Source organism: Panthera pardus, unplaced genomic scaffold (genome assembly GCF_024362965.1).
Source record: "Panthera pardus isolate Hobbes unplaced genomic scaffold, ASM2436296v1 HiC_scaffold_17, whole genome shotgun sequence".
In the NCBI taxonomy this organism is placed as follows: Eukaryota; Metazoa; Chordata; class Mammalia; order Carnivora; family Felidae; genus Panthera; species Panthera pardus.
Window position 1 is genome coordinate 136,231,860 of NW_026526732.1, and position 20,053 is coordinate 136,251,912.

The window sequence follows — 20,053 nt, forward strand, 5'->3', positions numbered from 1 at the left end:
TGGGATTTATTCTGGGCAATAGCTTTCTGTGTCCCCTATCGCCCGTTGGCATGCTCCTAGCTGCCTTCTCTCCTCCACAAGTTTGTCTACATTCCTTGTCTGTTAGTGACTTTGTCCATTTTCTTTATTCTTGTGAGAATTTGTCTTCTTCATACTTTCATATATTGCTTCTCAGCAGGAGGGTCTCAGGAGGGTCTGTGGGCAGAAATCTGCCAGTAATACTTCATGCACAAAGGGTCCTGAATATAAACATAACATAATTGGTTTGACTGCAAGATTTTCTTTTTTTCAGGGAAATCTCATCATGCTAGTCTTTCATGAAGTACATGGTGGAAAATACTGGATTACTTTCTGGTATCACGTTAGCCCTGGGACCTGGATGTGTGAGACGTTAACCACGTTTACTGAATGCTTGTGCAGAAAGAGGCCGAACATATGGGTCCTAAATACCGCCTCACCCCACCCAAAGAATAGACGCACTTCACAGCCCGGATGCCTAAGCTCAGAGAGTGACTATAGTGGAAAGAAAACATAGGCTGAATTCATAGCTAACCGAGTGCTACTAGTCAAATGAATGTACCTGAGTCCCAATTTCCATATCTCTGATGTAAGAATAATATATACTCTTCCTACTTGGTAAGGTAACCGTGGGTATCCAAAGAAAATATAGGAGACAGTATTGTGTAAAATGTAAAACACTAACCAAATACAAGGGATTGCTGTTGTGAGATTCAGCTGACATGTCACAGGAGTTACAGCATGAAAGGGAAAGCCATTCGAGCATTCTCTAAGCATATCACGTGGCTGGTTACCCCATCGCCCTACATTTATAGATGTCCCCAGCCACGGGTCACAGGGAGGAGCACTTAGAAAAAAAGGAGAGAAACCCTAACCCAATAATTCGTCCCCAGTCATACTGATATAATGGTAGAGGCAGAGCTAGCAAGCAGGTCTGAAATAACTCAGTCCCACAAACACCGACTGAGCCTCCAGCATGGGTTTGCCATGCCGTCAAGGGGCTGGAGCATGGTTTCAACGCGGAAGAAGCTCGCAAGTGCTCAGAGGATGCACAGCCATCACTAGTGCAGAGGTGACAATTACTGAATAGGTTGTTCAGTGAAGTGTTCTAGGAGTTCAGAGAAAGAGCCTCTGTTCATAGCTGAGACAGAAACGTTTTGGGTAGTTGGTATCTGCCATTTTCAGAAATTCTACCTCTTCATCTCAAAGACGCCTCAATGAGATTATGTATATTACACACACACACACACACACACACACACACACACACACGCGCGCGCGCGCGCTTTTATATACAGATATAAAATACAGTAAAACCTCGGAATGCGAGTAACTTGTTCTGTGAGTGTTTCACAAGACGAGCAAACGTTTCTAATAAATTTTAACTCCATAAACGAGAGACGTCTTACAATGCGAGTCGTATGCGACATCACAGAATCACAACTGAGCCGATGGTTCTTGAAATTCACTTTGATATACAAGGGCTTTGGATTACAAGCACGTTTCTGGAGCGAATTATGCTAGCAAACCAAGGTTTTACTGTATAGACTTCTGATTTTTATATGCATATATAATATGTATGATTTAGGGAGGCTGTCACTCTTTTCCTACTTCTTCTTTTTGGTTATTTTTAGAATACTTTGGGATCTATATACAGATGCAAGTGGAAGAATCTGTTGCAAATGTCAAAGACAGTTTTTGAGCTTAAAAGCTTTAAGAGAAAGGGGGACCTACTAGGAGAGGGCATTCTGCCTGAAATATATTGGCTGCCACCTAAGCCAAAGTGCCTCAGAGCCCGTACATTCCTTTCATGGCGAGGAAGTAGAAAACACCCATTTTCCTGGCAACAATATTTACTTACTATTGAAATATTATCCTTGTGTTTGGAAGGTTGATGCATCTATCAGTATTTTCATTTCTAAAATTTATAGAGCAGTAAATTGGTCTGGCCTCTGTTAGTAACTCTGCCCTCAGATGGAATGATTCAATCTTGGCAATTAGTGGGCACTGTCTCCCATTAGCAGGAGTAATGACACGATGCGGTTGAATATCTCAGGATGCCAAGTTTATTTGGAGTTTGGACCGATGGCATACTCTCTTGGCTTCCATCTCTTAGAAGATCTTTTTTTAAAACATCTCCCCATTTTATTTATGTTAGACAATTCGATTTAACCAAAGAACTAGGGCCAGAGCACAGAGCATTCAACAGCACAAGGGCCAGTTAGACCACTCTGCAGTAGTCCACAATGTGAGGACAGTTATCTTCAGTTGAGTAGATGAGCTTTGGTGGCTCTGCATAGGGATATGGTCCCGGTGACTCACAGGGATCCAGAGGGATGTAGACAGGGATCAAGGGGCAACTAAAAAACCAGCCTGCTCACATCCATGTGGCTCAAAAATGGTTTGCTGTTGAGGATACATACAGTCAATAGCCATGGTGCAATCTCCTAAGACTGGTGATTATTTCCAAAAGCCATACCCCACAGAACACTGTTTCCTTGACATACTCCACAAAAAATGGATCCTATGGCTAAAGAACTTTGAGAAAAATTACCCACGATTTCCTCCTCTTACAGATTCGCAGCACACATTGGCCTCTGAAAGGAGCAAAGAAATCAGTCAAGAAAACTTGAACTTGTATAAACCAGCATGTCTCAACATTTTGGAAATAGTAACTATAACCTTCCATACAGTGGAATCCATGTGTCCTAAACTTTCTGACTGAGGCTATTAACACAGCACATCAAAAACTAATTTGATGACAGGGGCACCTGGGTGGCTCAGTTGGTTGAGCATCCAATTTTGGCTCAGGTCATGATCTTGCGGTTTGTGAGTTTGAGCCCCAGACTGGGCTCTCTGCTGTCAGCACAGAGCCCACTTGGGATCCTCTGTCCCCCTCTCTCCGTGCCCCTCCCCCATTTGCACGCTCTCACTCTCTCTCTCTCAAAAATAAATAAATCTTAAAAAAATTACTTTTATGACAAAGAAGAGACAATTTGAGTCTATATGAAATCTATAGTTTTGCCCCTGAGATGATTTAGCCAACCCAATGCTTTGCCACTTGTTGAAATTTCTTCTCGTTCCTAGAACCAGCTTGATGGCTTTTGCCTGGACCTGAAGGTTCTATTGAAACTAGGACTCATACCTGTGTCTGTTGGCCTCCAAAGCCCAGATTTTTAACTGTGTATTGTTCTACTTGATATATGAGTGCACTTAAAGTCCTTCTCTCTGAAGATAATTCAATAGTTGGGGGAATCTCATTGTCTTCTGTTACCCAACGTCCCCCGCCTGCTAGAAATGAAAAAAGAAACGAGAGAGAAGGAAGAAGGGAGGGAAGGAGGGAGGCAGGGAAGGAGGGAGGAGTAAGTTCTTGTAGAAGCATAGGTAAGATTTAGCCACAGGAATACTTTTGGGCATTTGTAACATTTGTTTGCTTATCATTGTCACAACTCCGAGGGAGATGTTATGCTTGGCCATAGGTTTAAGACATCATTGTTTGAAAGATGACAAAAGTGTATCTCCCCAGGATGGGGAAAGGGTGGCAAGATGACTGTGAGTGAGATGGCCCAGGTTTAGCCTCCAAAGATTTTCCGGTGGAGCAGCCTCTAAGCCTCTAAGCCTTCTCAGCCTGCATTTGCAAAGCAAAACAGCAAGAGTGTAGCCGGCTAACCTGTACCAAACCTACCTTTCCCTAGGGGTTGCAGAGTTATTGATACAGGAGGCCTTTAGGAAAGTGCTTTTGAACAGCAGCCTTCTTTGTTTTCCTCCCTTGTCTCTGCCCACTCTGAGTTTTAAATTCGCAAATTTGAATTCTCAGATTATGTATGCCCTCTACCAGGTGAGGAGAGCTCATTTTCCCTGCTGTTGTGATGGTCTAGAGCGTGAATCCCTATGGCTAAGCCACCATGGTGTGACCGACTGAGCATTTCAGGCTCTCTGCCCGTTCTTCCCCCGAGAGGCATAGAGCACCTGATCAAGGAGTAGGTTAGACTCTTCCAAGCTGTCCCCACTGCCAGCCTGAACTCCTTTTCCAAGCAAGGAGGGGAGCAGGAGGGGAGGGGGGTGAGGGGGGGGAGGGCTCTGTCCTGTGTTTAGGTTCCAGGACTTGGACTGGAAAAACAGAGCTGAGGGTGAGCAGAGCTGAGTGGGGGACAGCAGGTAGCAGCAAAGATGGAATTTGGAATAAGGAGGCAAAGAGTCTGGGAAGGAGATGTAAGCCAGATGGGAGGCCAAGGAGCCCACAGAGAGGCCATTTGAACTTGGGAGGGTGGAGAAGAGGCAGAGTACGAAAATATGCTTGTGGCAAGGGTTAGGTGAAGGGCAGGGGTGGATCTAGGTTTCCCGGGCTGGGGCAATCAAGGAGCCTTCCTAACAAACGGTTATACAATTATGAATATAACATTAGACACGGAAGCGAATATTCATTTGCAGTGAGAAAACGAATCTAATTACCAACTTAAAAAAACTGTCAAGGGGGCGCCTGGGTGGCTCAGTGGGTTGAGCGTCCGACTTCGGCTCAGGTCATGATCTCACGGTCCGTGAGTTCGAGCCCCACGTCGGGCTCTGTGCTGACAGCTCAGAGCCTGGAGCCTGCTTCAGATTCTGTGTCTCCCTCTCTCTCCGCCCCTCCCCCGTTCATGCTCTGTCTCTCTCTGCCTCAAAAATAAATAAACATTAAAAAAAATTTTTTTTAAAAGCTGTCAAATACCACAAATATCAGAAATCCAGAAAAGTGACTTACTGTTTTATTAAGTACCTACCACCCTTCTCCAATACTTTCTCCCCCTGCGTTTTTTGGACTACATACACTCTGATCGTTTCTCCATTTTACAACAATCTTGTAATATACTTTTTGATAAGACAGGAGAAAGATAATTTCTTCACTAATGCAATTATCACTGTTTGATTTTTAGAATTGGGGGTCACAAAAATGTAATTACTTATAGAACTACTACAAGTTGATAAACTATAAATATATAAAGTGTATTTGGGGTACTTCCCCTTAAAAACGTACAGTGCCTTTGTTACTGTATATGCTGCATGGCTGAGTATACTTCTGATAGGAGAGAACTTCTGTTTTGAATAAGCATTGGTAAGAACCAAACCCTCTGCTTGCAGTTTTCCATATCTGCTAACTGGGAGAATTCTCTACAGACTAGCTTCTGGTTACCTATATTTCAAACCTTGACTCTCCTCTTTGATACACATACGTCTAGTGCCTAGTGCCGTGGGACATATTTATATTGCACTAGACCCCTGACCTTGCTCCTTTAGGTCAGCACAATGGATGGCAAGATTATTAACAGAAATCAGTCCTTCATGAGGACATCTAACAATAACATCATTACTACCAGAAATGACTTAGAACCACACAAATATATCCCACTGAACCCAAACTAAATACATTCTTCAATTGAACTTGCCATTTTGTGAAGTCCCCAAAATGCCCAAGGCCACTCCAATATAATCTTTTTAAAATATATATATATATATATATATATATATATATATATATATATGAGAGAGAGAGAGTGAGAGAGAGAAATTGAGAGAAAGAAAGAGAGAGAGCAGGAAGGGGCAGAGGGAGAAGGAGGGAGAGAATCTTAAGCAGGCTCCATGCAACTCGGATCCCAACATGGGGCTCAATCTCATGACCTGAGCTGAAATCAAGAGTCAGACACTTAACCAACTGAGCCACCCAGGCACTCCCAATATAATCTTATACTAAAGAAAATATGATGGAGGTGAGGTTGCAGTGGAAGGAGACACTAGTCCTAACTAATTGCTGCTTGAATATCTCTTGATTGCAAGTTTGACAAAAACAAATGATTACGTGAAGTCTATCATAGGTTATTCTCTAAACCTTGGAAGGAACCAGTGCAAGGGAGGGGATCAAGGATCTTGAGGTTTATTAATGTCACAATCAATCCTGCTTGGGTTAGGTCAGAGGGTTGGTTCCAAGCAACTTCCTATACCAATTGGGTATTTAGACACAGATTGGTCAGTCCTGACCTTTCAACAGTCTTACCCATGAAGGCTGAGCCATCCCGGACTCCACACTTCCTCTGGGCATGCGGTAAGGAAGGGCACCAGGCTCTGTGATATCTGTCAGGAACACCCACCTCCTGTGTGTTAGACTTCACTGCCACATGCTTCCATTTAAGGAAGCCACTGATAACAGAAGGACACTGCCACTACTCTAAATGGACTGTGTTTCAAAGCACCTTTGTAGGAGCGCCTGGGTGGCTCAGTCGGTTAAGCGTCCGACTTCGGCTCAGGTCATGATCTCACGGTTCGTGGGTTCGAGCCCCGCGTCGGGCTCTGTGCTGACAGCTCAGAGCCTGGAGCCTGTTTCAGATTCTGTGTCTCCTTCTCTCTGTGACCCTCCCCCGTTCATGCTCTGTCTCTCTCTGTCTCAAAGATAAATAAACATTAAAAAAAAAAAAAAAAACACCTTTGTAAAAAATCAGCATGGGGTATACACCCAACTGGAAGGGAAAAATCAGTGTTCAGGTAAGAAATGAGGTCTCTGGGGACCACACTGGTGACCACGCAGGCTCAAGTAGAGGGTCTGCTTCCAGGACAGGAACACCAGGTGATCAGACATTAAAGAGGCTTTTGACCTTCGCTACCTTCTTAGTGCCATTAGTGAGCAGTCGGGTTGTTTGGGAGCAAACGTGCTAAACCTTCATCATGTTTCTTTTGTTTCCATTGAGGTAGAGTTGATGAGCTGGTCTCGCTGATAAGTTTACTTTAACTAGGGAGATCTTCAGGTGAGGCAGACAAGATAGCAACGGAGGATATCGGAGGAGAAAGTAACCTTAGAGATTATTTTCATTGCACAGTGGAGGGAATTAAAGTCCCAATGGGCAAAATGACATATCAGAGTTAAGGAAATTGGTACACACAGGTAAAGGAGCCCAGATTCATCCATGGAAGCCAAGTCCACTTTGTTTCTTTACCTCTAAAGCAAACTGTGGTTTTCTTGAAATCCTAGTGGAGAAGATGGTTCAGGAAACTAAGGAATAATTCTGGCACCCTCCCCTCGGCTCCCACCCTAACCCCCACTCCCACCTACCTCCCCCAAAGTGTCTACACCTGCCTGTACACAGTTAGAGTGATTGTTGAAACTTGTATTTGTAAAGCAATAATAGCAAATATGTATATCCATTGGGCATCATTTATCCAGGGCTTCTAAGGACCAGGGCATGTTCGAAATTTTGTGGATACTGTGTATCAGGAGAGAAGAATTAGATGTGGAAGACTGCGGTACCTTGATGAATACCAACTGGTAATAGAATATAATTTCAATTTTGTAAGATATGAAAGATAAAAACCTGGGTAGAACACAAATAGGGAGGAGATATAACAAACTCTTAATAAGGGGTCTATGTTTGCATAGTCATCTTACAAGTGTTTGTCATTTTTTTCTTCTTTAAGTATGTCTAACTGTTTAACACTAGTTTCAACGCATCAATACAAAAAATTAGATACAGGTTTTATAAAGAAAATAAAATAAACTTGGATGTGTGTGTGTGTGTGTGTGTGTGTGTGTGTTTCAAGTAGTCTCCACGGTCAAAGTGGGGCTTGAACTCATGACCCTGAGGTCAAGAGTCACATGTTCTACCAACTGAGCCAGCCAGGTGCCCCTACCTTGGATTTGAATAATAATTAAATACATTTTTATCTGGCTTAGTGCTTTAGTTCGGGTGCCTAGTTGTAGAAACAGTGAACAGACCTACTGACATTAAGTAAATCTCCACAAGAGATCCTGAAATCGAGAAATGGTTGCCCAGAAGGCCAATGTTTTCTTGGTTCCCAGCACTGTGGAGGATGAGCCCCCCAAGTCCCCGACTCTGTGAGTATTTCGTGAAGTCATACTTCCTCTGAGTCAGTCCAGTGTGACTCATGCTTCCCACATCTGCAGCGGAAGGAAGGGAAGGAAGCAAGAAAAATAATAATAACTTGGTTGTTATTGTATCCAATAAAGTAAATTTCACTGTGTTGGGCCAGATGGTAAAATTATAGAAACCAATCTTTGCAAAAATGTGAAATGCAGTACGCTGGATCAAGTGTTTCGTTTTCTTAATTTTTCAAACGCTGTCATTAAAAAAAAAAGGTTTATTTTCTGACCTCTTGCCTCTTAAAAGGGGGCAGCTAATTCTTCTGGCAAACTTTGTGGAAACTTGACACACAGTCTTGGGAGTTGCATTAAAAATGCAAGAGGGCATTTTACTCTCAGAGGAGAGCAGGGGTGGAGGGGCTGCGTGCTCATGGCTCCAGGTCAGCAAATGAAGAATTATTTATTTATGGAAAGTGGGGCTAGGTGTCAGCAGGGTTCTGGGGAAGCAGCGTGCCCAAGAATGGAGCGCTCGAACGCAGCCGATAAATTCCTTCAACCCTGATGACTTATGAGAGAGTTTTGAATGCGGTTTTCATCGTCAGTGATTTTTCAAGTTGTATTGTGGATTCAAGCTGCTGATTTCCCACTTTCTTTGACTTCAGTAGGATCAAATTTAGATGGCAGCTTTCATTAATTGTGCTGTAATCCTAGGAATCCCTGGAGCTGCGTTTTTACACCTTGAATAACTTTATGGCCCCCAGAGACAAACCACGCGAGAGAAATAGATGACTGTTCAATGAAAGAATCAAGTTCCCCCAAAGCATTCTCAGCCAGCCTCCCTTGAAGAAATCTAGACCCCTAGCACTGGCAAATAGGTCTGTTCTCCGTATGTGAGGCAAAAGATGACCAAGTCTCCATTTACATTTTACCCGTGCTGTGAAAGTTTATGATGATAACGAAAGCAAAAGAATTCAGAGCCGCAGCATAAAATTTCCAAATGTATGTAAATTCCTGGAGAGGCTTACTCTTTAAAAAAATTTTTTTTTTAATGTCTACTTATTTAGGGGGGTGGGGGGAGCATGAGTGGGGAGGGACAGAGTGAGGGAGACACAGAATCAGAAGCAGGCTCCAGGCTCTGAGCTGCCAGCACAGAGCCCAATGCGGGGCTCAAACTCACAAACTGCGAGATCGTGACCTGAGCCGAAGTTGCCGCTTAACAGACTGAGCCACCCAGGCGCCTCTGGGAGGCTTACTCTTGAACACAGTGATGATGCAGGTAAAATCTGCAGTTTCCCTGTACTGCCTCCTGTCTCTCCTCCCTTGCCTTCTCTTTGCACACCTTCTTTTTTTATTATTATTTAAAAAAATTTTTTTTAACATTTATTTATTTTTGAGAGACAGAGCACGAGTGGGGGAGGAGTGGGGGGGGTGGTGGTGGTACACAGAATCCAAAGCAGGATCCAGGCTCTGAACTGTCAGCACAGAGCCCGACGTGGGGCTCGAACTCACTGACCACGAGATCATGACCTGAGCCGAAGTCAGACACTTAACTGACTGAGCCACCCAGGCGCCCCTCTTTGCACACCTTCTTCCAGCATTACTCTTGGAAAAATATCTGGCAAGTACAGTCATGTCAAGGCATAAATATGGTTTGAGGTGGTTATTTTTTATCAGGATATTTGCTTTTTTTTATTAATCAAAAAGGCTTCAACTACAACAAGGAATTCCTTACCAAACTTCAGTCCCCAAAAGTTTTATAAGGAAAGAACCCCTGACGTTTTGCAAGGAAAGAAGCCCTAAGTGGCATTCCAGGGATGACAATTTACTGTACTTATGCCTGCTTTTGATTTGGGCAACACTCATTATAGACATCAAGCATGATTTTCCCCCCAGATTCTAGATGGGGATGCCTTTTCTCTCAACTCCAACACAAGCATATCAAAGCAGGCAGTGTGCCTTATTTAGCTTTGCCAACCCCATGAATCTAGGAACTGAAGGATGGACGGTCATTCCCTCTGAGCCTGCAGTGACAAATTAGGACGCCCAATGCAAGTTATATACAGAGAGCTTTTCTGCCTTACCTTGGTGCCGTGTGCCAACAGGTGAGGGAACTGGCCTCTGGAAGAAAAGGAAACACAGTTGAAGGGCATTTCTCTCTTCCTCCTCTCCATGGTTCAGATGTGTTTCTTCTGACCTGTCCTTGATGTGGGTCCTAACCTCAACCTCTTCTAAGTGCTACCTCCAACTGTGAAGCAACTCTCCCGTCTTCTCTTCGTAACTAGAACATGAACCAGGCACATTAGGACTTTGCCTTATTCGATTCGGCAGCACAAAAGATAGAAAATTAGTCTAACTGCCACACCTCCACTACCTCAAGTCTTTCTCTCTCTGAATCCATCTTTTTTTTTTTAAGTGTATTTAATTTTTTTAGAGAGAGAGAGAGAGAGGAGGAGAGGGGGAGAGAGAAAGAGAGAGAGAGAGAAGGAAGGGGAGAATGTCAACCAGGCTCTGCACTGACAGCCCCAGTGTGGGGCTCCGTCCCATGAACCGTGAGATCATGACCTGAGGCAATACCAAGAGTCGGATGCTTAACCGACTGAGCCACCGAGGTGCCCCTCTCTCTTAATTCATCTCGATTGCATTTTCTAGAGTCGCAGGTATCTGAGAACATGGCAGATAAACAAATGAAACCCCTGGTCTATTTTTACGGTCCAATTATTTGCCTGCCACATGTATGATTCTAGGCTAGCTACTTAAAACTCCTAATTCTCACTCTCCTCATAGTACATGCCTTATAAGGCGATTGTGAGGGGTAAATGAGCCAATGGATACAAACCACCTAGCACAGTACCTGGCACACAGAAAGTACTCAATAAATGTAAGCCATCATCATCATCATCATCATCATCATCAATAATAGCATCACCATCCCATCCAGTAGCAACTGGTTGGGGCTAATAAGGCAGTTATTCAGTATAATTCATGAGTGGCCTAGGTAGAGAGTGGACCTCCCCTCCAGACTTTATTTTTAGGGGCCCCTGGGTGGCTCAGTCGATTGAGCATCCAACTTCAGCTCAGGTCATGATGTCACGGTTCATGAGTTCGAGCCCCACGTCGGGCTCTGTGCTGACGGCTCGGAGCCTGCAGCCTGCTTCAGATTCTGTGTCTGCCTCTCTCTATGCTCCTCCCCTGCTCACACCTTGTCTCACTCTCAAGAGTAAATAAAGAAAAAAAATTTTTTTTAACTTTATTTTTAAAAATGTTAAATATTGCATTAATAAAATACTAATGTTTACCTTGCTAAAATATTTTGAACATTGTCTCAATTCTCTCAGTGGAAACATCGAAATGCTATATTTCCTCATGAAATACATGAAACTTATACTTCGAAATAAATAAGCTGATCTCTCTGAGGTTTCAAAAATTTCTTATTGAAAATCCCTGTGAATTCTACACTCCTAAATATACCCTTACCTGTCAGTCAGTGACCATACTCCTTGGAAACACGAACTAGTAAGCAAGGGAGAGTGTGTGCCCAGAAGTGTTAGTCTGGGCCTCCCACTTGATATTCTGTGTTTTATCCAATGAAAGAGCAGGTGGTGGAGAAAAGGTCTGGGTCCGAGGTCTGGACTCTAGCTTTGTCTCTGCCACTAAGGAGTGACGGAGTGACCTTGGACAAGCTCACCGGGCTTCTGCATCCTCACCCGGTGAAGAGGCACTGAGTCTTCATACCCTCACCCCCCTCGGGCTTGGATGGTTTGTGTTTTGTGTATGATGAATTTGCTTCACTCCTCTCTTTTTCTTTCCATTTTCCCATCGAGAAGGCAAGGCAAAAGTGGTAACAAGCAGGAAAACAGCGCCCTCTAGGGTTTTCCCGAGGCGTGCCTGTGTTGAGGATGTAAGGATGAAAAACACCCCGAGGAGGGTCTGGGGGTTCTGAATTTCCTAAGGCCTACAATTACTTGTCTTGCGTCTTTTTCTTTTTCTTTTTCTTTTTTTTTCTTATCTGCCTCACTTCTTAAGTAGACCTCACAATGTTGTTTCTACCTTGATGGGTTGAAATAAATTTGTTTTGAAAAATTACAAAACCCCAAAGGAATAAAACTAGCAAAAATGAAAATTAAACCCCCAGAATAAACTTGGAGGTGCAGAACCCCAAATCAAATAAGAAATTATTGAAAAAGCAGAGAGCTTTTGTATTATGTATTATGTATTTCAAATATAAGTGTAACGTGTTTCAGGAGAAACGATAACGTTTTGATGTTTCCACTGAGAGAATTAAGACAGGGTTCAGAATATTTTAACAAGATAAACATTAGTATTTTATTAAACCAATATTTAAACAGAGGGGAAGTCCGTTTAAGTTTATATTTTTTGAGTTGTTTATTATCCTTCCAAAAATGAGGCAGAAATCAATAAAAAGGAGCATTATTGTCTCCTAGACAACAGAGAAACAGAATGTCACAAATTACCTGATCTAATGCTCCATTGTATAGATGACGAAGCTGGTAACCCAGAACTTTTATATTTAATCCAGAGTTCTTGATAATTTCTGGAAGAGTACTTAGACTAGTAAGAGCAATGCTAATATTCAGTGTAAATAACAATGAATATGAACTCATTATGAATCAAGCATCCTGCCATGTTTTGCGGGGAGTATCTCATTTAACCCTTGCAATAGCTCAATGAGTTCATTACCATTGTTTTTTCCCTTTCACAGCCGGAGAAATGGAGGCACGGAGGGGTCAAGTAACTACCCCCAAGTTTACGGCTTATCAATACTCCCGGGCCTTTCATACACAGCCACAAATCGATCCCACATTCAAATTCGTAGATATACACTCAGATAGATGCCGCTAAGCTTTTTAGGACCTCTGTGTTTCGTTTTGAAACAGAACATTATTTTGGTTCCGAAAGCTCTCCCTGACCATTGCGGAGACAAAATGAGTCACAGAGAGGTGGGAGGAGCCCTAAAAGATGGGTGGTAAATGGGGCCCAAGGAGGGGATGGGAGATGGCTGACCTTGGAATTGATCAGTTAGGGGTCAGCTCTTTGGAGTGAGGTATAGCTTCAAGTTCCATCATAATCTTTCATAAAAATTAAGGGTCCAGGGGCGCCTGGGTGGCGCAGTCGGTTAAGCGTCCGACTTCAGCCAGGTCACGATCTCGCGGTCCGTGAGTTCGAGCCCCGCGTCAGGCTCTGGGCTGATGGCTCAGAGCCTGGAGCCTGTTTCCGATTCTGTGTCTCCCTCTCTCTCTCTGCCCCTCCCCCGTTCATGCTCTGTCTCTCTCTGTCCCAAAAATAAATAAAAAACGTTGAAAAAAAAAATTAAAAAAAAAAAAAAATTAAGGGTCCATTAAGCAAGTATATATATATAAAAGGAAAAAGCTGAATGCAGGTTGAATCTTTACAAAACTCTATGCACATGTGTTTATCATTTCTTCTGTTCTTTGGTAAAAGCACACAAACACACACTGACTGTCCACACACAGTTCTGTGCTGTTCTAACACAATTTTTTTCATATGCATATTTCCTCATGTTTCACTTTAAATAGCTACATGATATTATTCCATTATCTTGACGTATCATGATTTGCTTAGTCACCTCCCTATTGTTGAGGCTTTGGATTGTTCCCAGTTATAAATAGCATCGCTATACCATTTCCAGACCAATTTTAATTTAGGGATTTTTTTTTCCGATCCATATTCCCAAGGGTTTAATTCCTGTGTCAAAGTGCACAATATATCGGCTCTTGCTGTATCTTGCTAGGCTGCTTTCTGGGAAGGTTAAAAGATAAATTACAAGTCCATATAGCATTGAATCTTTAGCATTCCGTTTTGCTGACTTATCTACCAAGCAACGTCATTAATCATTTTGAGTGTTTTTACCACATCGCTGCCACCACCCCTGCCCCCTGACATCATGACCACTCCCATTATCGTTACCTTTGCCCAGACAACCAAAAGCAGCACCATTAGTCATCAGCTACCTTCACCGTCAATACCATCCCCATCGTCATCATCCACCCCCACTGTCACCATCACCTTCAAAATGCCACCACAACACTGTCACTGACATCACGATCACCCTCATCCGCAAAACGGCCACCCATATCTCCATCACTCACTACCGCCACCATTACTTTTATAACCGCCGCCTTCCCCGTGATCAGCTATTGTCACCATCATCGTCCCCATCGTCACTGTATGCCACCACCATTATTGAAGACATCCAGTATGTGCCAAATCTCGTCCTGAGTGTTTACTTACACTAATCGTTCCGGGCTCACAATAACCCTTCTAGGTGTATAATGGCCCCTTGTTGCCGACTGCAAAACTGACGCTGAGAAATTAAGACTTTTGGTCAAGGATACTGCTGGACCATGGCAAAGCCGAGATCCGTATCTGTATTAGTCAGACTCCAAAGCCCTTTCTCTGTAGCGCCAATGACTGCACTTACTTTAATTGACGTTCTGTGGTCTTTTTTCTTTTTTCTTTTTTTTTTAATTTTTTTTTTATCATTTATTTATTTTTGAGACAGAGAGAGACAGAGCATGAACAGGGGAGGGGCAGAGAGAGAGGGAGACACAGAATCTGAAACAGGCTCCAGGCTCTGAGCGGTCAGCACAGAGCCTGACGCGGGGCTCAAACTCACAGACCGTGAGATCATGACCTGAGCCGAACTCGGACGCTCAACCGACCAAGCCACCCAGGCGCCCCTGTTCTGTGGTCTTTCAAAGTTCTTTCGTCTACATCTCTTTAGTTGCTATTCAGCCTGAGCGTTTTTCCATATGGTGATTTATTGTCTACATTTCCTTGTGTGTAAACCTTCCTATGACCTCATTTTACATGAAAGCTGAATATTGACCTCAAATGATTAGATCAATTCCTGATTTTTTTCGATGGTAAAACTTTTCTTTAACATTTATAACATATACTCTTCCCCTCCCCCCCCACACACATATTTTTTTTATTTTAGGGAGCAAGTGCAAGGGCGGGGGGGAGGGGGACAGAGAGAAAGAGAGATCAAAGCGGTGCTCAATCCCAGGACCCTGGGATCATGACCTGAGCTGAAATCAAGAGTCAGATGCTCAACCGACTGAGCCACCCAGGTGCCCCTTCTCACTTATATTTTATCTTTTAAGCTCTTTTGGTTTTTGGATGTTATAACATCTATTTTATGTCTAATTATAACATTAGAGAATCAGAAGTATTTCTCCCTTTTTTAGTTGGAAAGAATATGCTTATTTTCTTCTAGTTTTCTTATGTTCATCATTTTGTTTTGACCAAAATTTATTATAAGTATATGATATGAGGTATGAATCTAATATATTCTCTGTACTGTGATTCGATTGTGCCCACGTACTGAATTATGATTATTTCTTGCATTGTATTTTTTTTCATGTAGTAAGTTCTTATAATGGTTTTAATTTACTTTTAAAATATATACTCTATCTCATCATTTCTTCCTTGCTTTTAATCTAATATCACATAGTTTTGGTAATTGTCACTTGTTTTAAAATCTAGAAAATAAATCTTTCACTAATCCTTTTGGAAAAACTTTTTGGTTATTTTTTCCTGCTTGTTTTTCTGGAGAAATCTTAAAATCAGATTTTAGAAAACATACTATGGAGACTTTAATTGTTATCATATGAACAGAGAGTTTGTTACTTTAAGAATGTTCGATTTTGGGGGCACCTGGGTGGCTCGGTCGGTTGAGCGTCCGACTTCAGCTCAGGTCACGATCTCGCGGTCCGTGAGTTCGAGCCCCGCATCGGGCTCTGGGCTGATGGCTCAGAGCCTGGAGCCTGCTTCCGATTCTGTGTCTCCCTCTCTCTCTGCCCCTCCCCTGTTCATGCTCTGTCTCTCTCTGTCTCAAAAATAAATAAAAAACGTTAAAAAAATTTTTAAAAAAAGAATATTTGATTTTGCATTCATGAATAAGATTTAATTTCCCATTATTCATAGTATTATTTTTCCTTTCCAAATCATTTTATTATTTGGAGCTAAATTATTATCTAAGCAGTTATTGGTATTTTTATCATAAGGGTATATAGATTTTACAGCAATATGAAGTGATTCATCACCTAAGTATCGGGATACAAGTAATTTTAATGAATTTATCTTTTCCAATGCATCAGTTTTTGCGGTAACTGCAAAATCTTAGATAAACAGTTCAGATACCATAACGATTTTTTCTGCCACTTGAAAAGCAACATCCAAATTAGTAAAAACAATGACATGTTCTTTAAAGCCAAAATGTTTCAGAAAAGCAGGGCCTCCAGACGAACTAATCTGGGAAAAACAGAGTCTCCCAGCACATGGATATCCATTAATGTAAACCAACTTTGGACGAGCACGCTAGGGCTGAGTTTCTGGAAAACTGTCATGTGAAGTGGGATTTTGAGGCCACTTAAACTTCCTTTTCTCCAAGTTCTCTCCTTTTCCATTGTCTGGGGCTCCTATGTGCTGACTTTAGCAGAGAGTAGCAGTCAAGACTGGGGTGTAAGTTGGCAAAATCATCGCAAAGATGGGCCCCTGAGAAGTTTGCTCCCTTTCTTCCAGAAATAGAGCACTGCCCCCAGGCACTAATGGCATCTTGGGGTTTTGAGGACCCACCTGGGTGAGCCTCTCTGAAAGGTAGGGTTATTAAGCTTGGAGATTAGATTTTGCAGTCATAGCAGAAGTAGGTGAGTTCTCCATTCATTTACTTCTTCAACAAATATTACTGAGCCATGCAATCCACTAACTGTGGATAAAACATCGTGGTCTCCATTTTTTTAAAAAAAAAATCTATCAATATGAAAAGGGAGAAATAAAGGCATTGGATCAGGTTTGCTCCTAGGTCCCTTTCACCTTAGAATTAAGATGTTTGCTATCACAAAATAGGTACTTGAGAGGCTGGGTCTATGAGCTTTGCCAAATGAAAAACTAATATTAGTTAGTGAGCCCTATGAGCCCAATAGGTCCTGAGCTGGGTCTGAAGACCCAGGTCTCGGCCTCTGAGGCTCCTTGTCACTGGGTTAATCTTCTCAATACAATTTCAGTGTCTTCTACCCACGGAATGACCTGCCTTTTGGTGAATCGGTAACCAAATACCCATCCTTCCTGTGATTCTCCGCTTATACGTCCCCTGTACTTTTGTCCACCCAGGGATGACCACATCCCTGCTACACACCCAGGATAGGCAAGAACTGCTCAGCAAACCAAGGAAGCCCTTGGATGTCAGCGCAGTTCCTTAGACTGTCTATCCGCTTATTTATTAATTCCTTTTTGCTTCCATTAATTTCTTACAGAACACTGGTTATGTGCCCACACACACCTTTTCTGCCCCAACACACAACGGAAGTAATTTGTTCTTCCAAGCTTGCCAATTATCTCATTCAGTGTATAAACTGTGATCAAAAGATTGTGCTTTTGATTTTTTTTTATTTAAAACAAATTTTTTTTAATGTTTATTTTTGAGAGAGAGAGAGAGAGAGAGAGACAGGGCATGAGCGAGGGAGGGGCAGAGAGAGAGGGAGAGACAGAATCCGAAGCAGGTTCCAGGGTCTGAGCTGTCAGCACAGAGACCGACGCGGGACTCACAGACCGCGAGATCATGACCTGAGCCGAAGTCGGATGCTCAACCAACTGAGCCACCCAGGTGCTTTTGATTTTTGAGCCAAAATCAAGGTTTGGATATCCATTTGCAAAAGAAGTCCTTAGTACTGTTGTGAGTAAAAGAAGAAATAATTAATAGTCACCAACCTAAATGACAGTGATGACCTTCTTATGGAGGCATTTCTTGAATATTCATGAGGGAAGCAAAAGAGACAAAATGTAGCACCTGTAAAAAATGTTAAGACCTTCACGAGATATACAAATATTGAATCATTATACTGTATACCTGAAACTAACATAATGTTATGTATCAATTATATCTCTGAAATTTTTTTAATGTCAAGAGCTGAGGTTAAATAAGAGTTGTTAAACTAAGTATGGAAAATAATTTTTTTTGGTATTTTTTTCCTGCTTGTTCTTCTGGAAGAGCCTTAAAATCAGTTTTTTCAGCTTTTATAGAATATACTATGGAGACCTCAGTTATTGTCTTAGTTGTAATTTTGGAGTAAGGAGACGGACAGAGAATTTGGAAGGCAGGAATTCCCAAGACTAAGATTTCCCGTATTATTTTCAAAACAAGCGTTCACAACCGTTATACTGCAAAACCCATAAGGTTTATAAAGGTTGAACGCTTGGGACTCCACTAATAAAATAATTGATATTCTGCAAAGCCACTGAGTTTGTTCAACACCCATTCATTTACTTGACAAATACTTCCTAAGCATGATTCTAGCACTGTCTGTGCCCTGGGAACAAATGAAAAAAGTATGAAACATCGTCCTTAACCTCAAAGACATGGTGGTGCAGTTGAGGAGATAAGATTTACAGAGAGAAAGGACAGGTTTATAAAAGAACACAGCTTAAGATTAAAAAAGCAGGATGCAAATAAATAAATTGGAAAAAAGTTAAAGTAAGTCCCGAATGAGATAACTAAAAGAGACCGCAAGTTTCAAAAGGAATAAATCACTGTAGGTTGAGAGGGTCAGAAAAGTCTCCCTGGCAAGGTAGGACTTTAACATTTGAACACAGGGAGGACATAGGCAAGGCCATGAGTGGGGAAGTTATTGAAAACCCACCCCAGCTATGACACAGCCCCTCCTGGGTCACCTGGGGCCCCAGTCTAAAAAGTCACTTGACTAACTATGCAAAATGGCCAGTGACTTCTGCCCAAATGGCCACAGTGAGAGCCCGGGATAGAGGCAGCTTGTGCACAAGCTCGATGCAGATCCAGACCAGAGTTTTCAAATGCAGTTGTGAGACATTCAACATCTAGAGGCAAGCAAATCTAACTCGTGGGAGAGACGGAGGCATTGATAGGGGAGCTGAGGCAGTTATGTCATTTAAGAGGAACTGAAGCATGGGAGGATTGCCAGGTATCCATTAAACAACACGCTTGTGTAAACAATACATTCTGAAACAAATGGCTACACCTGTCCTTTATCAAAGTGCCTTTTGCTTAAAGGAAAACATCTTCTGCTTCATTAGCTCTTTTTTCTTCTTTTTCTTTTTTAAATGTATAGAGTTCTAATTATGTGGGCTTTTTTATTTAAGTTTATTTATTTTGAGAGAGCGAGAGTGAGGGAGTGGGGGAGAGGCAGAGAGAGAGAGGGAGAGACAGAATCCCAAGCAGGCTCCACGATGTCAGCACAGAGCCCAACACAGGGCTTGAACTCACGAACCGTGAGATCATGACCCGAGCCATAGTCAGATACTTCACCGACTGAGCCACCCAGGCGCCCTTCTTTTTTCTTCTAATATTTGTCAAAGACTTGAAAATTTCTGCTGTCTTTTGAGGAAGAGGTCACAGCACAATATAAAATAGGGAGGAGGAGGTGGCCATTAGGAGCCAAGACACCTGAATTCCTGGCCTGGTCCTGCCCTTGATATTCTTTGAACCGTGAGGCTTGTCACTTACACTTTCGAGATCTGCATTTTTTCCCCACAAGATGATGGTGATACCATCTACCTTAATTACTTTACAGGGTTATTTGGGATGAAGTAAAACGATACGGGTAAAAATGTGTAATGTGTTGAGCCCCTATTTCGAATCAAATAATTTCACATTCTTTATGTCATTGAATGCCGAGGACAAGAGCTCACATTAAGTATTAGTAGCTCTATTCGTCAATAAGGAAACTGACGATTTGGAGAGCTTAGATGATTTGCTCAACACCACCCAGCAATTGTAATCCAGCTCTCCAAACCTGAGTAGGTACTCTCTCCTTTAATGCCCACGTGACACAGTTTGAGCCCACAGTTAATGCCTGCTCTGTCCTCCATCAGCTGGGGGCCCCTTTTGCTTTGAGAAGGTCTGAGACACCAGGTTGAAAGTGCAGGCCTTGAGGTGAGAGGTTAGCCTGTGTCAGGCTCACAGGGCGCTGTCCCACAAAGTAAGGCAGAAAACAGGGGTGGGTTGAAGATGTGATGCAGTGTCCAAAGCAAGGACTCCCATCACCCATATATACGTAGACAACATGTTACACGTCTCACCCTGAAGCACCTGAACTGGGATTATCTCCTGGCTCAGGGCTTCCCGGAGGGTAGGTCTTGCCTCACATCTGTGGGATTAAAAAGAATCTCTAGGGGCAC

The 20,053-nt window shown here is 42.5% G+C and overlaps 1 protein-coding gene and 1 long non-coding RNA gene across 5 annotated transcripts in view; one reads left to right on the plus strand and one right to left on the minus strand.

The window, feature by feature from the left end:
- Nucleotides 1–20,053, plus strand: part of CLIC5 (chloride intracellular channel 5) — a 162,370-nt gene that overhangs the window by 20,738 nt on the left and 121,579 nt on the right. The window lies entirely within an intron of this gene.
- LOC109271697 (uncharacterized) overlaps nucleotides 1–20,053 on the minus strand; it is a 47,531-nt gene that overhangs the window by 8,910 nt on the left and 18,568 nt on the right. For 2 of the 4 annotated variants that reach the window (XR_008423074.1, XR_008423071.1), the window contains one exon: nucleotides 9,943–9,979. This is a non-coding gene — a long non-coding RNA (uncharacterized LOC109271697). Of the gene's footprint in view, nucleotides 1–2,147; nucleotides 2,616–9,942; nucleotides 9,980–20,053 lie in introns of those variants that run through there. The other 2 variants (XR_008423073.1, XR_008423072.1) reach the window with 2 other exon arrangements.